The sequence below is a fragment of the Ischnura elegans genome, chromosome 12, assembly GCF_921293095.1.
Source record: "Ischnura elegans chromosome 12, ioIscEleg1.1, whole genome shotgun sequence".
NCBI classification, from domain to species: domain Eukaryota; kingdom Metazoa; phylum Arthropoda; class Insecta; order Odonata; family Coenagrionidae; genus Ischnura; species Ischnura elegans.
In genome coordinates, this window is record NC_060257.1 from 76407017 (window position 1) to 76434757 (window position 27741).

Genomic DNA, 27741 nt, shown 5'->3' on the forward strand with positions numbered 1-27741 from the left:
TGCGGAAACGATCTACGTCAGTTGGAAGTCCCAAATTTCCCAAAAAATCCTTTATCTCTGCATCTCATTCAATGCTAAATTTTTTAAATAGAAATTAGAATGCCAATAGTTTTTTCGGCTCTGTCGTCTACACCATTCCTTGGCACATAGCATCGTGCAATTCTTTTCGAGTCACTTTCCTCCTCTTCATTTTCTCCCCTGTCGGAGATAAAAACTTCTAAATATACAAGCCACTAAAAAATAGCTACATTTTCTATCGTTGCCTTATCGACATAAAATATTTCCACAACTAGTGGTGTTAATCATACCTGTGACCGATTAATGTATTCCCTCCGTCGTGTACCTCCTCTCTCTCAGTATTAGAGTAACTTCGACAACCGGTAACCAATCGATGGGTTCACCTAGGAGAACTCTATCAGTAGTCACTGTGGCTAAAAGACGTCGATGTTTCAACACTCACCAGCTAAGTTAGACTGACTGTATGAGTAAAACTGAGGAAGCAAGACATTATCTAAGCCAATAGAACCTGTGCATGTTTGGGAAAACCGCCTTGTAAATCGCCAGCAAACTCGTTCACTAGCGTGTTCCAGAGAAGCGATCTTTTGGAGGGCATCCACCGATGCACGTGCGCTACGGTGGTAAAACAAATAGCGGCGACTTCTCAAAGAAACAACCTAGCCCCAAACACCAAATTCACGAGCCCCACGTTTTGAAGGAACAATATCCTGGAGATGTCAAGAGGTGTTACTTAGTGGACTACTAGTAGTGGAAGCGGATTACCGCCCCAAGGAATAATTGCGGTCTGTCGGTCGTGTGCACTGACCGCGCCTGCTTCGATTCTTGCCCGTTCCTCAAGGTCGGAGGGATTTCTGGTTTGAAGGGACCTAAAGTGTGGGAAATTCCCTGTGTATATGCATGTGAGAATAAGTACGAATAAGAATAAGCACTCTACCGACGTATGGTCACACGTCCTCATCGGGCTCATGGGTGACCGGCGGCAGCGACGAATTTTATACTTTCTATGTGCCACAAGAGAGTACGAAAGTTTTTTGGACAAAACAATGCCTTTCCTTTTAGATGTCTCATCTTTCCTAACAATTGGGGTAAAAATAATAGTGGTGGAACCAATATTTGCTTTAAACTGGAGCAAAAACCAAATCAGGATATTCCGCGGCCGGGCCGGCCGGATGCGTTGACTTTTTATACATATCCCATCTTTAAAAGCAAGGTAGCAAGTTGGAGCAAGATTTTTCTTTTGAATCATATAGTCAATATTCAGGTCTTTCTTTCCATATGAATTTTACGATCGAGTCTCGTCGCCCCCATAAAGTTATTTTCCACTTTATGTCAAAAATAGTCCAAAAACAATGCACTTTTAAATGTTTAATTATTACATGAAAGATTGATAAAAATAATTAAAATATCCCGTATAATTCTTAGAAAAGGTTTATTATTTTACAAAATATGCGCTGAAATTTATGGAAAACCATATTAACGGCTCACTAGCGAAAGTAAATACTCGATTTTTTCAGAAATTCAGAATTGAAATTTTTTATAATTTTTTCTCGTCTTTAACGGCTTCTAATGATTTAATGGGTGAACCAAATATTTAAATAGCCATAGTTCCTTGATCCTTGGACATTATTCTATTGGACTGTACCATTTTTGTTTACCAAAAAAATTGTGAAAATTTAGGGTTTTGTCACACTTTTTTCGATTTCCGCCCACTGTGCGACGTTAGTGAGGTGAACGCTGGGTAGGGGAAGAATGGATAAAAGGCCGTGCACGGGAGAGCACAGGCCTCAGAAAAACAACGAACAAGTAAGCAGAGAACAGAACGGAGAGAACAAGGTGACGCACGCTACGGCTAAAACGCACCCGAGAAGGCTGAGGGCTGTGATTAAGCGGAAGGAAGGTTCCGGATCGCCGAGGGGTCGAATTTTGGAAGAAGCACTGGCCACGTGTAGCAGACACAATCAGCCGGCTGCTGGCCCGAGTGGCTTCTGGTCTCGATCCCCGCCACCGAGTGAACGAGTAAGCTTATACGCCCCTATTTCCCTTCTAGTGCAACTGATCTTTGCCAAAGTAGTGTGTCCCTTAAAAGAAACCAGTGAGTGTTTCGTGCTCTCTCTCCCCATCTCTCGTCTGAAGAAGAGGAACGATAAGTGATTAGTGTCAATTTCTCATTGTTTTCTCATTGGTTCACGAGTGTAAAGCATGTAAAAACAAATCCTAAACTTTTTTAACTCTCTTTGAGCCCAAAGGAAAAATGTCTGGTGGTAACGACGAGTCAGCATCAATGGAAACACAAGCGAGCGTGTCACAGGACATAAACAACACTGATGAACCCAGGAATCTCAAAAGGAAGCTTGTCAGTGCAGAGAACCCTGACGAGGAGGTGACGGAGAGTAAGAGAAGGAATGTCCCAGTCAACGACAAGTTAAAATACCGCTGCATTTATGCATTACATCTTTTCTTCAATGAGATCACAATGATGGCAGCGGGGAAGGGATCGAAATCGGCTGGTCAGCTGCAGTTGGATTTAACATATGGCATGAAGTTAGCTAGTGCATTATTTACTATAGCCAAGGTGTCGAAGTTGAGGCAACAGGGAAGAGGCGAAGCTCTCTCTAGAAAGGCCGCTCAAGGCTTCAAGTTGACAGAGGATTTTGTACTCACACTAGACGAGGGGCTCGATGTGTTTAAGAGGTCTTGCGAAAAGGCTGAGTTAAAACCGGAGATTGTAGACCAGAACAACCCAAATTGTATTTGGGGTACACTGCTGCCCTATGTTAGTTTTTTCAGCGGATTTGGTCTAAGGATAAAGGAGTTGAGAATTGGCCATGGGAAGATGCCCATAAGCGGGGACAAGGAGATCTCAGTCTCAGATTATGGTATTGGGGGCAGACACCATATAATGTTAGAAGGGTGCACATATCCACCTGAAAAGAGAGCCTCTATGGCACACAGCTTGGGACCCCTGACAGCATTGATCCTGATGATGAGGACTAACTCTGATTATAGGAGTAAATGGAAAGCTGCAACGGAAAGGGCGTTTGCACATGTCCCTAATATTAAACAAATAATCCACCACTTGATCCAACCTGATGCCACGAAAAGAACAGCTGGCCTGATATCTGCTTTGGCTGATCTGGCGCTTGTATTAGGGACCGGCACAATATCTTAAAAACGCGTTTCCTGCAAACATATACAGGAGTGTTAAAATCTCTGATTAAAATTTCAAGCTCCTGCTTATTCTTATAAAAATCGTTGCAGTTCCACTGCACGATAAAAGCCTAAAAAGATTAAAAATATGAAAGAGGATTAAAACTAAAAAGAGCAGTTGAGTCACGAAGGGCGCTTGACGTGACTCTTCTCCCCCCTGCTCTCAATTTTTAAAATATCCGTGTCGGATAGGTATTCTAACTCCATTATATTGGTTTGGCTCTTTGGAGCCTTATCAGAGGGGCCGGGGGACCGAGAGTTCCCACGTTAGGTTTGTGTAGCCCCAGTGTCGTTTTTGTTAGGTTTCTTATTTGGAGATTTCGTTCCCACGACTTTATTCTTGTTTGCCGGATCTGTGGCCTTAGCCGGCGTGGCCGATTTTTGTTCTCCAGCCTTCTTGTTCATATTTTCTTCCGTCTGAGTTGAGATGGTGATCTTGGCGACAGGAGCGGAAGCGATTTGGGCGAGAGATCTGGAGAAAGTAGGAGCTACTTGAGCTCTGTACCTTTTCCTCGCCTCAAAGTACGGGATCTTATCGACTGTCTTGATCTCCATTATTTTTGGCTCTTTTATCAACTTCGGGCATTTGCAGGAGTACACGGGATGAGCACCTTCGCAGTTCACGCAACGCTGGTCACCATTGCACTCACCTTCATGCTTGTCCAGGCCGCATCGTGGGCAGGTGGCCTTGCCTTGGCTCCTCGTGGCCAAATGACCGAACTACTGGCACTGGAAGCATCTCAGGGGTGCCGGTATCTGTATCACCTGGCGCGGTCCCCAAAGGAAGAGATTACTCTCTTTCCCCCGTGCGGGGTAGGTGATAGCGCTAGAAGGTCAAGGCCCCTCTGAAGGGCCTTTTCTATTCAGGCGTATGCTTATTAAGGTCCGCTTCTGAGGTCTTGATAAATGCTTTTATTTGTCTAAAAAATCCACATCACATTTTCTGGCTGTAGGTAAGGACCAGGAGATGAGAGAGGCGCAGAGGAATTTGAAAATTTGATGGGTAAGGAAAATATTGCGCCATGCAAGGCCATCGCGGTAGTGCATGGTGAGCGTCCTGCTCCAAGCAGGAGGAGATGCTCAAAGATGGACAGTAATGCTCGTAATCTGGCTCCCATTTGTTTTGGGGAAGATTTCCCTCCTAGCAAATGCTATTGGGAATGCATTGCGGACTCAAGGGGACGACGACCTGCACAGTCCAGAGGCGTGTGGGTCAAGAGTGCCAGAGGCTTCAACATTGGAGGCTGTTACGTTGCAGGACAATGTTAATTTCGCCCATAAAGTGCAAAATGTCCACAGAGAAAATCATTCATCGTCAACCTCGAAGGGAAACAAGAATATTCCTTTTTAGAAGTGTAGTGCAATGCAAATGGGTCTTTAAATTGAAACGAAATGCTGAGGGAGAAGTGAAAAAGTTTAAGGCTCGCCTCGTTGCTAAGAGCTTCTCGCAGCGTTATGGTGTTGATTACCTTGACACTTTTGCACCTGTGTTGAGGCATGATACCTTAAGATTGTGCCTTTCAATTGCTGTTTCTCATGACCTGCATGTACATCATTTGGATGTTTCTACAGCTTTTCTGAATGGGTGCTCGGAGAGAGTTCGAGCTGATGGTGCAGCTGGGATTAGCACGAAGATCCGACAATAGCTGGTCGTCTGCCCTGCACCTCGTCCCTAAAAAAGGTGACGATCAATGGCGTCCGTGTGGTGATTATCGTGCTCTCAACGCCCCCACGATACCCGACCGCTATCCAATACCTCACATCGAGGACTTTGCAGCTTCACTACGCGGTAAATGTATATTTTCCACCGTTGATATCGTGCGAGCGTTTAACGCTATTCCAGTTAACCGGGACGATATCCCAAAAACTGCTATCACAACCCCGTTTGGTGCATTTGAGTTTCCATTCATGTCTTTTGGTTTAAGGAACGCGGCTCAGACGTTTCAACGGTTTTAGGATGACATTTTAAGAGACTTACCTTTTTGCTATAAGTACTTTGATGACATATTAATTGCCTCGGAGATCGAGGAAGAGCATGAACACCATTTGCGTCAGTTGTTTTCTTGTTTGAGTGAGAATGGTATTCTGATTAATACCGCAAAGTGCATTTTTGGCATGCCTGGAGTTAAATTTTTAGGTTATAGTGTTTCTGCCGAGGGAACTAAGACTACCAGAAAACGTTAGCGCCATTTATGACTTTCCCCAACCGGAAAGTGTTAAAAAATTGCGCCAATTCCTTAGCATGTTCAATTACTTCACCGAATCACACGCAGCAGCCGGATGCAACAATCTCTTTTCCTTATAGGACCTGAAGTCCGCCATAATGGATTCCAAAGACACCGCGCCAGGGATGGACGGTTTCGGAAACATATTTCTTCGGAATATTCCGGAGAACGCGTTGATGGATATTCGTTTTTTCGTTTTCTGTTGAGCCTCGGGCTGTTAAAAATTTATTTTAATTTTTGCATATTTTTGAGGGTGCTGTACCTCCATTAATGTCTATTCCTTTCAAGGTATTATTTTTTTGCTGTGGAAACCTCTTTGATGTCACCCATGAATATATTTTATTTTTATTTTTTGTATTACTATCATTATATTTACTAATATGAGTGCAATACTTATAATTTATACTTTTAATGGCTGTGTGCAATTGCAATTATTTGCAGTTTTTCTGTAATCTGAATAAATTTACATTTGGTCATGGATAGTCATTGGTTGTCATTATTTTGCGTTTCATTTCAAGCAGCAGAAATTGTGCGGACAAGCCTACCTCTGATTTTGTTCTGTATGTTACTGTCGGCCCCCGGGCCCAGCAGGTTGTATCGACGATCTGCAGCCACAATTAGCGTGTGCGCTTTAGTGTGTTATCGAACTATTTAGTGTGAAACTGAACTGAAATTAAATAGTCAGTGAAAGGTGAAGACGTAGGTTTAGGTTTTGTTGATTGTTAAAAAATTGTCTCTTGTGTGCAGCAAGGGCTTGCCCCGCCTCCTCGAGGCCGGGGGCTGGCAAACGAGTGGGGGCGATTAGTCGGGGACCGCGTCGCCCTGCCCTAAGTCCCCCACCGGCTAAGAGGGCAAAACGCGAAGGACAGTGGGAAAGGACGCTCTAGTGCGAACAAAAAATTTAGACAGTGCTAAAATGGACAGCGACGAGGGCGAACAGCCCTTCCGAACTTCAGTGAAGACTCCAAGATCTCCAAAACAGAGCCTGGACACTCCGAAGATAAAGGGGAAAAAAGAAGAGGAGGAACCTAAGATGAGAAAGGACAGAGAAGAGGAACAAGAGGAAACGCCCCATACACGCCAGCAAGACAAGAGGAGCAAGGAGAACACCCCCAGTCCATGCGGTGCTGGCAAGGAAAAAGAAGAGTCAGAAGAACTTAAAATCAAGATTATACTTAAAGAATTAGAGAAAATCATCATAAATCAATGGAAAAGCAAGAAGATGAAAGTCCAGAGAATGTCTCGACGATCAAATCAAGAAATATCAAGAAATCGAATCCCTTACGAGAAAAATGACTATTAAAATTGCAAAACTTGAAGGAAGAATTGAAGAAAGACAAGAAATCCTGAAAGACATTTCTAAAGTACAACCCAGTGAAACTGCTTTAATAAAACAAACTCAGGCAGAAATAGTGCAAAGACCATACGTTACCGGAATAACTCGGAAAATAAGACCAGCTCCTCAAGTGCTCATAATACGAAGCAGCGATAAAAACAAAGACGCCACTGAACTCAAAAGCATAATGAACAAGACAGTGAAACCAAGTGAATTAGGTATCGAGGTTAAAAACTTAAGACAAGTAAACAAGGGAATAATATTGGAAGTTGGAGGCGAGAAAGACATTGATAAAATCTTAAACAATGAAGAATTAAAAACTAAAGGTCTAGCAATAGAGAAGTTAGGGAAACGCAAACCACAGGTAATCCTATATGACGTGCCAGCAAACAAAACCGAAGATGAAGTCAAAAGTGAAATTTATGAACAAAACTTTAGAAATATCCTCAATGAGGATGACTTCGATAAAGAAATTAAAAAAGTGCATCAAATGAAAAGCAGAAGCAATGATAAGAATCACTGGATACTGGAATGCGAAATGAGAGTACGCGACGTACTTAGAAGTCGAGGAAAGGTATTCCTAGACTGGGATAACTGCTGTGTCATCAAAGATTTCATAACGGTCACACGGTGCTTTAACTGTCAACTATATGGTCATCGAGCCAAATTCTGTAACAGATAGGATGTTTGCTCTCACTGTGCGGGCTCGCACAGATTCGAGAGCTGCACCCATAATGACAAACCTGCAAAGTGCTTTCAGTGAAATAACGACCAACACCGGACTGGTGATAAAAATTTGCCCATCGTACATCAAAGCCGAAGAATTCGAAATCAGTCGGCTTGGATATGGCGACTAGAAATCACCCAGAAACAAATAAAGAAATAACACGAAAGAATGATAAATTTGGGCAAAACAACACCGGCAGAATTAAAACCGCAACGCAAACAAAGACATTGAAAATTGGCCAAATTAACATTGGCAGAAGCAAAAGTGCAATGAACGAATTGGAAGTGATTAGTAACGAATATCAATTAGACTTGCTCCTAATACAAGAACCGTACTCAAAAAATGGAAAAATCACATTTGGAAGAGGAACAGTGCTTACCTGCAACACACAGGAAGATAAATGCATAATTAAATTAAACCCAAAATTAAAAATAATACTCTTGAACCAATACACAAACCCTCATACTACAACTATAAGAGTGCGAAAAAATAATGGTAAATAAGAATGGTAAATTTACAACATCCCTGGTAGAAACAGCATAATTACTTTTAGACACATTACTGCCCGATGATGAAATGGAACTGGAAGAAGAATTCCACCAAGAAATTAGAAGAAAAATTAGGCAACCAATAGTATCAGATGAATTTGTTAAGCCCTTCACAGAAATTGAACTGAAAGGAGTGGTTCAAAAATCTAAAAAACAAAAAGGCACCGGGACACGATGGCATCAAATCTGGAGTAGTCAAAAGAGCATACTCAAGGATAAAGGATAATCTATTAATGGTAATAAATCAAAGTCTCAACACAGGAATAATACCAATGGAGTGGAAAATGGGGATCGTTAAAGACTTCAAGGAATGCTTAACAGAAAGTGTATTTGAGGTAGGAAAAACCCATTTTATAAAAATGTCAATTAATTTGTCCATGGCAGAAACAATTGACGGAAAACCCTACCATTTACCGTATGCCAAACGAACTGTGGTGAATGAAGCGGTGCAAGAGCTTCTCTCTGCGGGGAGCATAAGGAAATGACGTCAGAGTACGCCAGTCCGGTACTGTTGGTCAAGAAAAAGACAGGAGAAGAACGGCTGTGCGTGGATTACAGGCGTCTCAACGCCATAGCTAAAAAGGAACGCTCAATAGTATCGCCAATCGAGGAGCAGCTTGATCAAGTCGCCGGGAAGTCAAGACATCTGACGTCGTTCGTGACTAGCGACGGGCTGTATGAATCCAACAGAATGCCATTCGGGTTAGTGAATGCCTCAGCGGTATTTTCGAGAATGATGAAGATAGTAGAGAGAAAGATGAAGCCACACAAAATATTAGTCCATATGGACGACATTTTGATCCCCAGTGCAACAATTGAAGAGGGATTCGAGAAGTTAGAACGGTTCCTACGCAAGTTCTTTCAGAGAAGGGTGGATTTCCTAGGATATGAGATTACATCGGCGGGTATCAGACCGGGGAAGACAAAGACTTCAAAACACCTACTACAGTACACTTACTACAAATCCTCTAGCCCCTAGTTTTTACGGTATGCCGAAAGTGCACAAGCTGGGTATCCCTATTCGCCCGGTGATTTCTGGTATTTCATTCCCGGCGCACATTCTGGCCAGAATGCTTAAAAATTTATGGAGTATTCTAATTTCATTAGTACTCATAGTGTTAAAAATTCCTTTGAACTAGCAACTAAACTACAGGAAGTGAAAACTCCGAAGAAATGTGTGTTAGTGTCTTTCGACATAGTGAGTCTGTCTCCCAGTGTCCCGGAAGAGAAAGCAGTCGTGATTGCAGAGGGAGTATTTACTCAATCCCCATGTCAATCAATTGCCTGTTTACGAACAAAAGTGTGTGTTAAATTGGTGTATGAATGAAGGTTTGATTGCGTCAAGTTATGAATGCCCCAAGTGTGCCTATTGCCTGTAACCGAGATCATTTCCGATTGCTGGAAGGTCTACAATTGGTTAGAACAAGGAGTTTTTAAACATTTAAATGTCCAACAAAATGTGCATTTCAAGGATCCCGATACAGGTGCCCAAACAAATACGATTAAAGCTACATGGTCGGCTATCAAAAGGGCTTTGAAGAATACTACCCACAAAGCCAACTACTTCGATTCGTAGCTTTAAGAATATGTGTGGCGAAATTACCACGGTCACTCGGTGAGGCTAAACGCTTTTAACGCCTTCAAGAACGACATCATAAAACTTTATACCCCTTGCGTCAGAGATCGTGAAGTGGATGACGATAACCGTCCAAAATCTAATTAAGTAGGTACTTATTCTGTAAAATTTCTCATTAATTATTACTTTTAGCTGTAATACCAATAAATTTCTGTGTTTATATTGAACTTATCCCAAAAACTTTACATATTTCTCAAAAAGTTTACCGTGCGCCGGCCAGAGGGTCGCTTCGGTCGCGCCTATTTTACTGAACGCTTCCATCGCTCATAGGTCGTCCAGCGACCATTGGACTAAGCGTCTCCGGCCAAAACACGACGGAATTGCGGCGAGTGTTGCTGGACGCTGCATCCGCAGCTCAGCCTACAAAGATAATCCGGGAGGTATTACGCGAGATGGTCCCGTGCACCACAGCAACCAGCAGATCTCAGAACCAGCCCTCCCGATACCGAGGCCGACGTCGCGGCGGGTTGAGCCTTGCCAACCCCAGACGCCGCTGAGATCCAGACCACGGTCCTTGCGAAGCCCACGTCACCTCCCGTGCTCCACCTGCCTGGCCCTCCGGTTCCGGGCCCACCGGAACACTGAGGCTGAGGACGACTCGGTCATCGGGGAGCCCCTCCGGTGGCACGTCTCCGGCGAACCCGATGACCCGATCACCCTCAGCCTCGCCAATTTTAGTGTTTCATCAACAAATTTGTGCTGAATCTTCTTCAAAGAGTACAGCGTATTTCCTCCCTTGGTAGTCGTGAATATTGGTCATTTTATTGAATATTTAGTGTTCCCCGTAAACGGATTTCATTTTGTGATAGCAGTGTAGGTTCAAGGTAATACTAAGCGTTCACATGAGCCTCGTCCTTCGGGTAAGCTGTGCATCGTTTTTATGTTTTCTCTTAATATTAAGTTATTTGCTTAAGTGGTTAACATTTTCTTCATTGTTTGCTTGGCTAAGTTATGGAAATTGGTCTATATTTGGAGTGGATTTTTCCTGTCGCGTGCTAACAACATGCTCACCTTGGTAACGCACGGCGGAGGAAAATTTGCAGCAAATAATTGTGTGAACATGACTTAAACTTATTTTTTGACGATGAAGTATCAGATATGTAATTTTTCTTACAATGCATAGTACTAACAATTTTTTCATCCCCTAGGCTCCTCACCCACAACGGATCCAAACATTTGGGACGCCACACCGCGATCCGGTGTGGTCGCCGGGGCTACCCCAGGTATATAGGAACCTTCGATAGGGTTAGAACCTCCGGCGCGGGGGCCCTGCTAACCCACACACCTTTGGCTGCGCTACGGAGATCCCCATATCTCCAGCACTAACCCGTCCTGGCGTACGCTCGAAAGGAGCCGCCAAGCTCCCCAGCCGCCAGGAGCCGATTAACCGAGGTGGACTCTTCCCGGCCTCCCGTTTTGCGGGGAATCCAGGGCCGGAGTGGGGTATTGAATTGCGGCCCATACCGGGTTTCCGACGCCCAGCTGGGTGCCGGAGAACTCACCCACCAGGATCCCCTTCTCCCCCACGTTCGGGTCTCCACGCACGGCAATCACGTGGGTGAATAAGGATGCCAGATGTTTCGGCTACTCAGAACAGTAGAGCCACATGCCGTCTTGACGCTTTCCGAGTTTACGAAGGTTTTATTAACGAGGTTGCCTCCCCGGGGGGCTCGGGTACGTAGGGGTGCTGCTCCTCAAAGGAAGAGATCACCCTCTTCCCCCCGTGCGGGGCCAAAAAGAAGGAAATAAAATATTTAATAGGAGGGAAATCAACCGGTCAAAAATCCTTGACAAAATATTTTTATCAACTCGCATAGTTCTGAATATACACTTGCTAATCATTTTTTTGGAATACTTCACTTTAAAAATTGATAAAATGAAAAATAATGGCTGTCAGACTATATCACGGGGCTTATTTATCCTCACTTGATAGTACATACAATCCTGATGCTAATGAGCAGGATGTGAGAAAGAATATCTCTAATATCCCAATGAAAGGCCAGGGTATGACAACATCAGAATGAGATTTCTGAAAAATCCTAATTTTAATGATAAAATCTTGACTTGCTTCTTAAACATAATTATTATCACCTTTTACGTTTCTTGAATGCCAAAAAGACTTTACCCGTGTATCAGCATGGGTTTCAGTAATCTAAGGGTACAAATGACGCTCTTGAATATTTCTCAAGCATTGTGAATGAAAAGTTAGATTAAACTTTAACAGTGCTTTTCATCGATTTTAAAAAAGCCTTAGATACTCTAGATACCAATATTCTCCCGAGTAAATTGGATAAAATTGGTGTTAGCGGTCATATCTTATCTTGGTTTAGAGTGATATTTGTAACATAAAGATGAGAGTAAAAATAGTCAATTATAGTGATACTGAGGTTGCAAAACATGGAGTTCCTCAAGGCTCCACTCTGGGACCTCTGCTATTTTTAATTTACATAAATGATATATACTTGGCAATTAAATATTGTAATATTAAAATGTTTGCTGATGATGTATTATAAGCGCGCATAAAAATTTTGATACAAGTCATATCAGTATGCAGAATGATATTAATATGTTGAATCTGACAATACGAGCGGGAGCGAAGTCAAGGTAAAACTGCATTCCCACCATTGTATTCACAAAAATAACTTAGATCCAAATAATACTTGCACTTATCCAATGCTGGATCAGGTACAAAAATATACTTATATTCGGGCCGGAACAGCCTTGTTTTTTCCTATTCTTTTAAGTTGAATTTCCCTCCTTTCTTCTTTTTTCCCGCCTGCCTTGGTTTTTGTTTTTTTTGTTCGTCTTTGCTCAGAGAGGGCTCTAGAAGCCCAGGAAGAAGTGCATGCCTTGCACCAGGGCATTCGTTCGCCTGTGTCAAGGCGAAGAGGAAGTTCTCGTTATCTCGCCGAAGCTAGGGCGAGGAGCAGGGCACGTCGGTCGCACGGGGTTCAGAGTTCGGCGGAAGCCAAGGCAAGGCGGGAATCCCATTCTTATTTTCTTTTCCACCCCATTCATTTCTTCCTTTCAATTTTCAAGATTTGATTTCCAGTCCCTCATTTTTTCTTTTACTATTTCGTTGTAAACGTAAGGCTAAGTTCCGGCCCTGCATGGATTGCATTTCTGGCGGGACACAACGGCCCCGTGACGCGACAACTTACCTGGGTGTTATTATAGATGATCATTTTAAATTCCCCCTCCACATTTAAAAAAAACAATAAAAAATACGAATTGTAGCCTATCAAATATTTCAGTGAAAAGACAAAGTACATATTAGCATTAAATTAATGATTTATTTTGCAATGGTGGAGACAACATTAAGAAATGGAATAACTGGCTGGGGAATGACGTCAAATACTCTGTTAAACACAATTGTAAAGAACCAAAAGAGAATATTGAAGTTAATTTATACAGATGGTTTCAACTATAGTTGTATTTCTGACTGTCACTATCACTGTGTAGTAAATATAATATGGCAGTAGTAGGACGACAAAGACGTTAATTCAGCATTTTATTCACAGTGAATAATATATTAACTGTGAATACAATGCTGCATTGGCTCATTATTATAGAGAACTATTTAAAATAAGAGCACAGAATCAAATGTAATAATTCACATTCTATGGATAAGCGTAACAGTCCTTTGTTGAAAACGTAACTTAACAATAACATGTATGGTAAAAGGCTGCTGAAGTATGTTGTACCTCATACCTTATATTGTATGCCAAAGGCTCTGTGTAATCTAAAATCTGTGGCCGACATTAAAAGAGAAGTGAAAGAATGGTTAATAAGTGAAACTGTAATCTTGTAATTTCCTTAATTTAATTAGAAATGTACAAATTATATTAAATTATCATATTTTGTCTCAAACTCCTAAAACATTTTGTGCCATGTTATTATTTTTTGTATATGAAGTTGTAACATGTAATATAAATGCTATGCTCTCTATGTTGCCACTGTGTAGGATAAATGGAACCTTCTGACAAGCCATATGGCTTAGAAGGACCAACTTTGTACATGCTAATAAAGGCAATCTATAATTAAATCTAATTTTATAAAATGACAATATGATACATCTCAGAAATTTTGTATATATTGTAAAAAAATATAAATTGTGCGACAATTACTTTGATTATATGTTACAAATGGCTATTTTTTTACACTTATGCTAAATTATTATTTGAAAATGTAACTATCAAATGTATTATTAATTAATTTACTACATCTAACGGGTATGGCAGTTTTTCGGACTCTCAAAGCTGATTGGGAAGAGCATTTTTTGTGAAGATTGGAAAATCAATCCGTGGTTTTGAGCAGACAAAACTTCGCCCCTCTTTTAAATAAAGCAATAATGGAGAAGTATTACCAAATTTTTACAAAGCGATTCCGTAAATGTGCATTTCAGGTTTTGTCCGAAAAGTAATGCGATTGATTTTTTCCGCGGCGACTGTATGTGACTGTATGACTTCATTAGCGGTGTGCAGAGAATTAGGCGTTTGCGGATGTAAGGGCAAACTTCACGAGACAGTTTTGGGCTGGATAGTGTGGTGGTGAAGCTCCGGAAATGGTTCCGCCGGCAACCGTTGATGATGCGAGTGAACCGGAGGAAGCGGGGATTGTAGGTGATGTGGAGGGAGGAAGTGGTTCTGATAGTATGGAGCAAGGGTTTAGGGAGAGTGATGAAGAGTTCGAAGGAAAGCACCACGGAATCCTCGGCTGACAGCATTGATAGTGACAATTCCATTGGCTCCTCCGAAGAAAGCCAGTGCCCTCGCAGAGTGGGTTGCAGATGGCGTAGCAATGACTAAGGTGAATGATTTGCTGCATTAACTCGGGAAAACCCCTCGCTTGAGAACCCTGTTGATTCATAGTTCATCATGCTGAGCCATTCAAAATTGTTAAATTCACTTTCTTTGAAAAAGTACTTATTGGTGCATTCAATGGTTAGCATGGTTCTATGGTCTAAAGATTATGACAACTACAAGACTATGAGACGATGACTATTTTGCTGTTCCGGACAATCTCTTTGAATATTAAGAAGAATCAGATGAAGGAAATTTGCAGCAAGACGTTACGCCTCACGATGGTCCGCCCCCGGAGATCATAGTACTGTTTCCACCCCCTTCGCAAAATCTGCTGGCAATTCCGCTCGAACCCTTGCCTCCCACAAAGCCAGCTCACACCACTTTCTTTAAGCTGGGAGAAGGCAGGTTGTTCCAATACTGGATTTATTTTAAAGACTAAGTTAAAGAGAAGGTAACTGAAGTTTTTTTTAAATTCCTAAATTTCACTCCCATTAAAGTTGCATATTCAACAAGATAACACAAGTTATGTGTGGTACATTAATTTCGAAGACTACCCACGGATATTATGAAGGGAGATTTCGGAAGTTAAGTCTTAGAGTGCACTCGATTAGCCTGTGTGCGGCTTATGAAATATTAGTGGGCCATTTGGAGAGAGGTGGAGTGGTTGTAAACGGCATTAAAGGTCCCTCTGTACTCCTGCTTTTGAACGTTTTTGACATAATTACATCATATGTGCCTGATTATATGCAGAGTTCTGCTGGGTGTGGTGAAAACAATTGTAGAATGTTGGCTGGAGGGATCTCAGAAGAATGAAGCCCATTACCTTGGGTCACCTCAGAAAATGTCCGAGTTTGATGCAATTGCTTTGGCCATAAAACCACCAAGTGAATTGATACGAAAATCCCGCTCACTGAAAGAGAGAATGCTATGGAAAGTCTCAGAATGGAAGAATTTTCTTTTATACCATTATTTTCCTTGCTTAGCATCAGTGAAAATTCCAGGGAAGTACATTGATCATTGGTTTCTCCTTGTGTTTAGTATGCACATCTTTCTTCAGGAGAAAATTACTGAAGAAGAATTTTCCAAAGCAGAAGCTGCCCTCCGAAAGTTTGTCCTCACTTTGGAAGACGTGTATAACTCTCCACTGATAATGAAATACAAAATTTACCTTCTGCTCCACATCCCAAAAAGTGTCAGAGATTTTGGGGCTTTGTTGAGTGTCTCAACCTTCTCTTTTGAACACCAAAATGCAATTTAAGCCCAATTATTTCATCATGCAAATTCTGTCCTACAGCAGATTTGCGATTCATATTTGAGTTACTTGCTGTGAAAGAAAAGAGTCGAAAGTTTTTACTAACAAAAGTACCCCAGGTCATGCTAAGTCTCTCTAGAAACTTGACAACTGGGGAGAAGAGGTCAGGGCTTTGCTCTTATAAGGGAGACCACATGAGATTGTTCGGTGCTCCTAAATATACCATTTTGACTGAAAAAGGGCTAATTGCAATACAAAGTTTGGTGAAAGAAGAGGTAAACACCAAGTACATTGTATCTCACAAGAGATTTATCTATGATAAAGTTTTGTACCATGTCCAGAGTTATGAGCGTATGAGCAAAAGGGAAAATAATACAGTGGAGCTCCTTGACAGATCATTAATATCGCTAACCAATGCCCTAAAAATCAAAACAATAAACAATGAGAAAGGATTTTATGTTCTCTAAGGAGTGCGTTTGCATCCTACCAATAATGTAATCTGTAGAGATAGGCCACTCAAAATCTCGTCTCGGGATATCATAAAAGTTGCCCAGCAGACTTCGGAATGCACAACAATCTTCCAAGGTAAGCTGCGTAGGAAGTGTGTTGCCAACCACCATGAATTAAAATCATATGTGTCAACCATCGTGAACAATGTAGAAAGACTAGAAATACCTTAATAGCTAACGATTGTGAAAAGGTCAAAGTGTTACAGACTTTTTGATAAAGTATGTGTGCAACACACTAAAAAAGAATTGGGAGCTAGGTCAAATAGTGGGTCATGCACTCACACCAAGATCATACCTGGTTAGAATGAAAAAATCTAAAAAAACCCGGTAATGAAGAGTAATATAAATATAATGATTTTGTTATGTAAGTTATGAGAAATAATGTTTTTTGTTATTATGTATTGAAAAAAAAGTGTTGTTTAATTTTCAACTCATGTGGCTATGAGAAATAATATTTTTATTGAATTGTGCAACTTATAAAAGTATTGCGTAATATTCAAGTGTTGATTACTTAACTCTGGAGGAGGAGGTGTTATGAATATGTATGTTGCTATGATGGTTGTTAATAAATGGTTGTTGGTTACGCTCCATTTTAAAAGACAGACGTTTATTAATTTGTTTCCAAGTATTTAAGAAATACTACAACGACAACTCTCCAATTTTTGACTACACAAATTGTGCTGCATACTTTCATGCATACTCATACTCAGTTCGACAACGTCATAGCCACAATGCTGCTATCTACTATTGCGGTCAATGTGCAAATGCAATTGCTAAAAATGTGATTAGTACCAGTAATTTGAGATGGAATGTACATACAAGTAGATTTTTAAATACAAATTTTCCTGTTCATTCATTATTTTAGGTGTGTTATATTTTCAAGAAGCACTTTTGACCTCACCTCTATTGTGTTTCATCCATTGGATTCTAGTCCTTATACCGATGTGCCTACTTCCCTTAGGTATACTTAAACATGAGAATAACAATTAATTGGCGTCGCCTCTCGTATGCCAGAGATATATGAAAGTAAAAGGCATAAAGTGGATACTCATCAGCCAATATTTCCAACACTAGTATTAAAGCCAAAAACTAATGCACAAGGCTAGTATTTTGAATACGTATCAATTCAATACTTTTCAACACAGTAGTACTGAAGCAAAAAACTATAGTACCCAAGGCTAGTACTGTGAATACTCATCCACCCAATACTTTCCAGCATTGAAGTATTGGCGCTGGAGACTAGTATATGATGCTAGTACTGTGAATACTTCCCCTCTGTGTACTATAGTATTGGGCTCTAAATACTACTTTTTACTAGGGCACCAGCACACCACTATTACTACTACCACTTTCTTTCATTTTGGAGAAGGCAAATTGTTACAATGTTGGATTTATTTCGATGACTAAATTAAAAAGAATGTAACGCAAATTTTTAAAAATTTCTAAATTTCGTTTCAATTACTGCCTTATGTTCTTAGCTTTTTCTTAATCGTCATTTAATAACTTTTTTCTTTTTCTCTTTTTCTATGGGATATGTAAGATTTTCTACCAAGCAAAAAGACATCTTATTTGGTTAATAATTAGTTACTTTTAGACTTGTCTTCTTTTTGTTTCCTCTGAGATAGTGGCTGATGATGCTGACTTGGTTTCCTGAATTCAAGTTGCATCCTGTACAAAGGGTTACAATGCTTGCTCCTTTTTAATATTTTTGCAACTGTCCAACATAAACAATTGTTTGCACTTGATTTATCTTTGCGCCATTTTTCCTCTAAGTTTCACTTCCTGTTCGCTGGTATTTAATGCTTGTTAGCAATTTACAGGCCAGACCTTTTAGAGGATTATTTTATTTTTCCCTTTGAATAAATGTTTTGCTAACTGTATGTTTTGGTTTCCATATCTTTATTCCTCCATGTGATCAATGCTATTGAGTATCTCATGTCTGTAAGTGCTTATACAAGACATTTTTTCCGCAGTGCCTTTTAATTTTGCTTCGCCTTTTATGATCAGCAAAAGACGCTTTTAAGCAAATTGAATAGATACCAAATAGATTGGCTATCGATTTCTTCAGATGCTAGCTAAGGGCTGTTACCATGCTTAAAAATAACCACACTTTGTTCTGTGTTAATGTGTGGCCGTGGCCTCAAACTTGTGCGTCTTTTATGACCACGGCCACTTCAATTTCCTGTGGCCATTTTTACCAGGGATGAATGGAATATTTTGAACAGGAAGCTCCTGATACCGCCCAAAAGCAAGTTTTTCTACGTTACGTAGAGGACGACACATTCAGTTTACCTGTTTTTTTATTGGCGACCACTTTATTTACGTGCGGCACCGATTGTTATTTTGATCTCTTGATTGTATTGGATTTTCTTCACCCGTTTGAACTCTTCTTCTTTTGGCCCTTAACTCCCTCCACAAACTGTTATGAACAAACCATAATAACAATTGGTTAAGAAAAACCCCTGTAATCGACCATGAATGGGGAGCAGAGTCAACCAACTGATCAAGGAAGGATCAGCACCCGGTCTCACAGCTCCAGGTCCCATCAGCCAACTCACCTTTCCGACAGACCACGACCCAAGTCGAGAAGCAGGAGCAGAAGCCGGGAACGATCCAGCCGCAGCCGCTCAAGGAGCAGTGCCGCCTCCGAAGCAAGCGTCGCATCAAGGCCAAGAAGGCCCAATCATCCAAAGAAGAGGAAAGCCTCCCCCGGCCGGCGACCTGCCTCAAGTACTACGCGAGATCCGCACGTTCCGCCATGTGAGGTCATGTTGAATTACACAGATCTGGTTCAATCAGGGAAGTGACTCAGTTCTGTCCTGCAAGAAAGAGAGGCATCCACACGAGAGATGGAGCATTACTCGGCAGAAATAGCCAGACTGGAGCTTCAAGGAGATCCACCAACCACCAATCTTCCCTCCATCAGGCAGGACACCCCAACACCTGTGTTGGATGAAGCACGGGATATATTTACACACATCTAAACAGAAAACAGAACAGCATCCTTCCAGAGCAGATCACCGGCTGTCTAAGCTGGTCCTCAATCGTGACATTGTTAGTTGTGACGACTCTAATGCGTATACGATCAGTATGGAAGTTCTTAGGCGCATCAGAACGGACCCACACTCTTAAAGCAAGACAGTTGTCAGTGAATTGGAGAAGTGGGCCGCTGATGCGTGGAACCATCTTGCTAATCCCCCGAGTGATCTACGCCCGGAAGACTTTGTGTTTGCACTTCCATATATCAAGTCAAATCAAAGAAAGCTGGCCTTTTTGCACTTATCCACTCAGAACCTTGATATGGCGCGTTCTCTCAACTCGGATGACGGGGTCGGGAATATATACGATAGACTTATGGGACAGACCCCCAATTTGGTGGCGGAACCTGTGACACTACTAGCAAGTCAGAGAGTGGGCGAAGTGTTAGATAGGACCACACAAGTGACAACTACAATTTCAGAGTCCTTGTCAAGTACAGCAGATGTAATTGTGCGATCCATCAACGAACAGGCGTCGCAACTCCGTGCTTGTCAAGGTCAGAGCCTCAATCACTTGAGAACAGTTAGTACTCAATTGGAGGCTATGAAGGAGACGGTGCGGGAGTATACCTCTCATCAGCGCACACAGCCACTATCTGGAAAGAGGACAGCAGAGCCGCCCTTACTTACCCAATCCTCCGGCTATCGTCAATCCTCATCTATTGGTGGTTGGACTCCTTCAGCCTCTCCATGTCTCTCAAGCTCCAGACAGGAGGAACCTGGAGGTGGCGACACCAGCAGCCTCTTCTCAATAACAATAACTGACTGACCCAGCTATGTGAGTACTGGATGTTGTCCAATCTGGGCGCTTTAGCTGGACTGATCTAAGTGTGACAAATTGGCAAAGTAGCCATGCACAGGATTGTATCTGTGATAACTCATTTGTCTACCTCTCTAAGAAGGGAGTTTTCTTACTACTCACTTCTTACTACTCTACTACTTCTACTACTTACGGGAGTGTTATTATGGTTTGATTTTGACCCTCGCACTACGTGGACTATTCTCGTGGTTTTCTTATTCACCGACTTTCCTTCCTTTGTCTTCTATTCTCTTCCTTTCGCTACCTTTATCCCATCAGGGATGTCGTGGAATGGAGCACAAGTGGAAACATCGATTCAATAGGTGAGTGACGGGCCGTATCCCTTCGATTCAAGGAACTCCTTGTATAAAAAAAGGGGAAGGGGATGTCCCGGTTCAGAGAGATTGCGGAGATGGGTCCAGTTAGGTAGATATTACTAAGCATTCTCCTTGGATTACTGTGGTGAACATTGTGTGATCACTGCTAATGTGTTCACATGTATTTCAACATTGAACGTTTTGTGCTTCGATTTAAATGCAGGTAAGAGGCGATTTCACAACTTCGTTATTTGCCGACCCAATACCATTGCCGAAGATTGCAAAAGAAATGGTATTCACTGAGGACAACGTACTTGGCGGAGAGGGGGAAGGTGGCATCCTCTTAAGTGGATCAGGGGCGGAATCGGTGAATACATAATATTTATTAATAGTATTTTTATTGCTTATCTTGATAAATTGAGTACACTTTAGGATAAATTATATTTTGATAATTCCAAATGTATGTTCCATCATTATTTTATTACCATGAAATCAAATTTATTGGTGAGGAGGTTCCTGACAAGGGCAATTGCTGGGAAGAAGCGGGAGACGTCCGGAACGATTTTGTATGCGGTGCGATGCGAAGGAACCGTTTCCTGGAAATAGGGAGGCGCTTGACTTTACACCAAGATCGCCATCCGCCGACGTCCCCGTTGCCACAAATTCAACTACGCCCGGGTTTTGGGCTCCGTTTGAATCCTCCGCACCATCACCTCCTCCCTCGGAAGGTCATGAGTTCCCTTCAGTGACATCAACGGTGATAAAATCCTCATTAAAAAGACTCGCGAGTGATGATGATGAGGCACCTGGGATTAATGTGTGTATATATCCTCCTTGAACCCCCAATCATCTCTTAGTAATGGCTGCTCCTGGGTTGCTGGTCACTGGGGCCTCTCAATGGAAATATGCCAGCATGTACGCTCATAAATTTCCAGGGTTTGATGTAAGCATAATTTCCAACTCTGGAATGGGTGTCCATGAAGTGTCGGACTCAATGGTTTTGGTCACTTCATTTTTTAATGACGCTGTGCTCCATTTGGGGACTAATAATCTTATTTGTGGTGAGTTTGTTCTATTCATGTTGGCACCTACACATTTTCATTATTCTAATATGTATCCAGCACGCAATGTATTCTGTGGTCACTTTTCCATCACAGGTCAATCGGCTGAGGAAGAGGTGAGCCACTATGCGGCACTGGTGGAGAAGATATATGCAGGAAACCCCAGTGTGCGCTTGTACATATCCAGTGTTTTATTGCGGGGCCAAAATAGGTTCAGGCCTGAGTCAGCATGGGGAGACAACCACATCAAGAGGATGAATATTAAGATTGAGAGACTCAATCTCCTCTTATATGATTTTGCATCTAGGTAATATCACCTTCATTGAAAATATATGCTTTGTTATATTTTTTATTGCGACCATTGAAACATAGCTCATCCTTTTTTTCAACAGGCATGGTGCATACTTCATCAATAACTAGGAGAAGTTCGAGAAGACTGCCTTGGATCCCTTTTATAAGCTCCTATCCAAGAATGGGCTGCATCTGTCTCCAGATGGGGTGCAGTGTCTGTTAGGTAATGTCATTACTTTTTGCCTTCAAGTTAGGTATACTTTATTGAAGAAAATGCCTCCCACCCCATGTCTATCATCTTCCAATCCTCTCTTGAATGATTCAAATGTTCCCCCTCTTCCCGAGGTAATCTCTAAGAAACCGAATTCTTCTTTTGTCATTAGACCTGCTTCTGTATTAACTCCTGTCCTCATGCCAGCTTCTATCCTTACCAAACTAGCCACTCCTACAGTCCCTGCATCTGTTCCTTCGAAATCAGTCTTTGTTAATCCTCTGGCTGTCCCCACAATTTCTGCCCTCAACACATCTGCCTGCTTCACTTCTCAAACTGGTCTACTTTTTATAAGCACAAAAGAAAATGTGGGAAGGTGGATGAGTGTGTTTTATATCCTAGGGTATGCTCTATCGGCCATGTTTTGTATTCGAACAAAAGTAACTTTAGTAGGCATAAGAAAACGTGTCAGCCCTGGGCAACAAAATTCATGAGTTGTCCGCATTCAGAATGTGACGTTCAGTTTCATACCCATTCTGCTTTGGTGAATCATTTACAATCCTATAACAAGGAAGATATTTTGGTCCAAAATTTTACTTTCAAGGATATCTCTGAATTTTTGGTTTGGAAGAAAGAACAGTGCGAGAGAAATAATCTATCCTATGTTAAGCATTCGGGGGAGATTGTTAATGGGGATTGCACAACTCCATACTTCATTTGTAAATTTGATCATAAAAATCATAAAAAGGACACTGTAACAAAACCAGCAGAAAGAGGAAATATGGACTTCTGCCAAATACTAACTGTTCTTCTAGGGTTAAGGAGAAAGGGTCCGAAGTACGTGTAAATACATTTCTGCCCATAATCATGGCTTGGAATTCAAAAATGTGTTGTTCTATAGGTGGAAAAAATCAACAAAAATCCATACAATCTTTTAGAGCAAGGTATGTCTGCCCCCACTATACAAGAAACTTAACTACCTTCAAATTGAAATTTTGAAGGCATAATACCAATAAAAGAATATTTCATTACCACTCAACACATAAATAAAATGAAACTTGAGCTAAATCTAAAAACGTGTGTCCATAAAGAAGATGCCGTTGCTGTTCACTTGCTAGGGTATGCAATGAACAAAGAATGCAGGGATTCAATATTAATTTATAAACCATTAGGTTAAGCCAGTAGAAATAGTTTGCGATAAGTTCAGTCATGTGCACCTTAATCCTGATCTTTTTGTTTTAGGAATACAAAATAAACAACAGAGATCTGAAATTATTGCTGGATGTAGCAGGATTCTGTGCATTGACTCCACGCATGACAAAAACCGGTATAAATTTCATTATACGGAATGCGTATGGTGTCGGCCATAGGTGTCCATGAGGATAGGGCAAACTGGTTCTCTCCGACTGGATACCCTCTATAGATGCGGTAAGCTGTACTTAAATTTGATAATTGAATTTTGAATTGTGAAATACAGTAATATCTCTTTATTGTTTTATTTTAAGACGTACTGGTGAATAATATTGCATAAAATGAAGAATCAAAGTTACTATATCGTTTTTATAGGTGCGGTAAACAAGTAACGACGGGAATGCGCATCGATTCCATGATTCCTTTCTGAAATACATGATCTTTGATACCAAGTTTTCCGTTGCTTGTGGTTTGAAATCTGTCGTGCCTCATTGCTTTTTTAAAGGCAAAAAGTGTTGAAAACGTGCTTCAAGCTTAATTTAAAGTGAGATAACGCTTGATATTACGTAGCAAATGTGTTGTCAGTGGCTGTCAATGAAAATGCGGTGAAATATTCCGATTTCCGTGACCACTCACCAGGTAAGGTTTTGTTGATTTTGTCAAACGTTCATTTGATCTGTTACTTTATGGGGTTTTTGTTGCTAATGTTGCCATTATTTCTTTAAGGCATACTCAACATAATTATCCAAGGATGTCTACCTTGAAGGAAATGGCTATGTTGTTTGTGCGGTTTGACTGCACATACTACTACTACATACTACGACGGCTACACAGGCTATGAAAGTGGCTGTAAACGCCGTGTACGCGGTCATTTATGTCGTGTAAGTATTTGATATATGTAGTGTTCAATTTCTGGATAAAAATATTGTCTGAAATGTTTTTACCTGCGCGATTGTACGTAGATGTGTGTTTTCTTTTGCTGTTGGATGTAGTTGAGTACCTAACTGCGGTATGTGATTAATGGTCGCTGTGTTATAGTTAATTGACTTGTCAGTTTGAGTTTATTTACAAATGAAATGATAATGTATAAAGCCTTGAAAATAGCGATAAAATTTCCGGTATTAAATACTTAAGAGCCATATTAGGTGACGGTCTCAGTACAACTGCATTCTGTGTAAGTGATCGTGACGGTGAATTAACACCGACGTTAAGGATATTATTTCCATTGTGCTGGTTTGTATGTATTATGCTAATTTGTTGGCAATTTCGTTTACAGCGAATTGCCAGGACTATTGTTTTTATGCCGATATTCTGCATGACTTCTCTAAATTGAGTGCATACTCAGCTTTATTGAAAGACAAAAACTGTCCCTAGATTGTGATCAATTCCTCCACTGATTATTACTTATCTTATTTGTATTGCATTGATTTGGCAATTTTCAGAAACCATGTTATACCATAAATGCTGATAGCTCTTTAAAAATAAATTTTTGGTCCTCTCCATTTAAATAATAAAGATATGTCAAGGACCAAGTTATAGCATACCCAAATTTGTGCGGGTCAGAAACTAATTTTGTGGTGGCATTGATATGGAATGTCTTGGGCATTCCTTGGATTTGGTATTCAGTATACCGTTTTCTTTTGTGCATGGCTTTCTACGTGACATCAGAAGAAGTGGTGAGAATTATGTGGCAACCCTAATTTGTTCTTACAAGATGTTGCTAAGCTAAATAATAACTTCATTATTTGTGGAAGACATTTTTTCAGAGAGTAATTTACAAATGAAACCCTCAATCAAATTTTAATGCCGTGCCATCTCTGTTTTTTCTGTTGCCTCTTATAAATCCATTGTTAAAATTTCCTCTGGTGTGAATATGGTTGCTTCTACATCACGTGGTAAAGAAGGTGAAAGCTCTTGCATATCACAAGTAACTTTGTATCTACTCATCCACATCGATGCAAATTTATATATTGTGCATGAAATTCATAATTAATCATATAGCTTTGCCAGTATTTTTTCTAAGCAAATTATGTCCATGGTATTCTATGAAATGGTTGCATTTCATAACAGAATAATCAGCAAATTGCAATTACATATGCATTCAATGCTTTCATTTTGACCATTATCATCAAATTAAAGTTGCCTTTCACATTTTTTGCAGCTAGCTGTTTGATGCATTTTGGTGACCTCAAGTTAGAATTCTCCTCACAAGGATGGTGGAAGTGTGTTGCTGTTTAACTTAAGGTCATGTAATTATTATTTTATTTTTGCTTACATTTAGATTTTATATCTCTTGTGGCCCTATACCACAGGGGATTTAAATGAACACTCTGCTGCATCTTGAGTGCATTTTAGTATGTAGTGATTATGCAGTATTTCAATCTCTGGTGGCCATAATAATTCAATGTGTATCACCTACTTGAGGCTATTGGCTTGTTCAAAATGTGTCTCACCTGCATTTTTTGTTTCAATATATTTTTAATTATTTGTTGCTGCAAGATGGATCAGAGACACAACGTGAAGTACACTGTCTAAGCCCAGTTTAATTTTTTATAATAATATTGACAGAGTTTTGGGCCCTGTACGTATATTTACAGGCATATTGGAATTATCATACAGGAATATTTTTTACACTGTGACAATACCAAATATCTTAGATAATATCTTAATGTGAATCTTCATTGGTGACTACATATTACAAGAATAATGAAATTACTACTGGTATCCACTTGATTAGGAAAATTACTTGCCCCAACTACCTCCTCGCAGACTGGGTCTTAACAACTATGCACAAATTCATTCCTATTTAGCCTACAAAATGTTCTTCTGGGGAAATGCTAGTGTAGCTAGAGATGAAGCAATTTCTATGTGAAAGGTGGCTGTTAAATCATTGTTAAGGGTTTCAATAAGGACACTCACTCTGCCATGTACTTATTATATTGTCATGAATTTTTCAACGTTTGTCTGTAGTAATCAACATATGCTGATGCCTAATTCCGCTATACATAGCCATGTGAAATGTGGTAAAGAAAATGTTCATCTGGCTAATCAGCCACTGAACATAAGCAAGAAAGGTCCTCAATTCAGCCTCAATGACCTACAATAAGATTCCTAATTCAATTAAACATTTAGCCTGCCAAAATATATTCGAAAATAAATTAAAACATCTGCATATTCATAAATGCTACTACAGCGTCGTTGAGATTTTGCATGATAACTTTTTTGTAATCTGCATTTTACTGCTTGTTTCTTCTTTTGTATGTATTTTTTCTATGATTATGCCCTATGTTATTCATGTAAACCTCAGGACATTAAACGTTGTTATTATTATCATTTTTTAATAAGGGTTGTGGCGCACTTGCCTTTTTTTTAATGCAGATACATTAACGTTGGTAATTTCTTTCAGGGTTTCTTTGTTGGAGTAAATATCAAGGATCATCACTATGGAGAACATTAGTGGCTTTTATTCCTCTAAGCAATGAACAGTAAAATGTATTTTATTGGAATGTGTGATGTATTTTTAATCATCATGGATTCATGTTGACATCTGCTGTGTTTGACTGCAATTGTATTGATTTTGTTGTGTTTACTGCTCATTATTTCGTTAATTAAATCTTTATTAGGAAGTGCACTTTTTTTATTTATGTTCTATCTCCCAGTATACCTAAGCGTGCAACCTGTGATTTATTGCAGCAATTTCACTAATAATCTCCAAGCTTCGCAGTACCCAGAGATTATTTTGGTAAATATTTGATTCTACATAATGATCAGTAATTCTCAGTGAATAAATTCCTATTAGGGTGAGATGTTCCAGTTTCAAGATGCTTCAAACAATAAGTAAGTATATTATGAAGTCCAGTTGTATAATTAGTCTTTTAATTTCAGTGAATGTTTTTTTCTAGGGAGGTTTGGTCTATTGCAATTTAAATTATCACTTTTACATATTTGATATGTTGGTGTTAATTTGAGTTGTTATAAACCGAGACTCCTTGGAAAAAATATCCCTTTTAAAACTACTGGAATAAATGGAATAGGCAGTGAGGCCGATTTGAATTTCCCGGTGACAACTAACGCCATCTATTGCTGCGTATAAGCACTAGGTCGGCCGGGCCACGAATTTAACACACAGTCGATACTCCTTGGTGTCGGCTATCCTGTGGCACATTTTATAACTAACCACCTAGATGAGCAAACATCAGTACGTTCATTGAAGCCCTTAGTGGATAAATGTCCCAACCTCATTGTTAATGCTGTAATGACTGATGATGATGAAGCTTTAGGGAATGCAGTGGCAAATGTTTTTGGACCCAAAGTGAGACATTTACTCTGTTCATGGCACGTTATAAGAAACTGACAGAGGAATTTCCATAGTGTAAGGGTGTCCTTGCCGTCTCGTGTCAGCTCGGTTTCGCTCTCGGGGTAACGGAAGAATCGCAGAGTTACGTTCGAGTGATGGGTCCAGTATCTGAACTCATAACGCGTTGCAACCTTTCGCGTGGGATCCGTCCTCGTGCATGCCTCTGACACCCTACTCCGATTAACAACTTGCAACTTGCTCTCGCGTGGGAAT

The 27741-nt window shown here is 40.5% G+C and overlaps 1 long non-coding RNA gene across 1 annotated transcript; it reads left to right on the plus strand.

The window, feature by feature from the left end:
• The first annotated feature begins 23999 nt into the window (after positions 1–23999).
• On the plus strand, positions 24000–26797 carry LOC124169696. Its single transcript, XR_006867205.1, has 2 exons — positions 24000–24052; positions 25333–26797. It is a non-coding gene; the product is annotated as an uncharacterized LOC124169696 (long non-coding RNA).
• Positions 26798–27741: the final 944 nt, after the last annotated feature.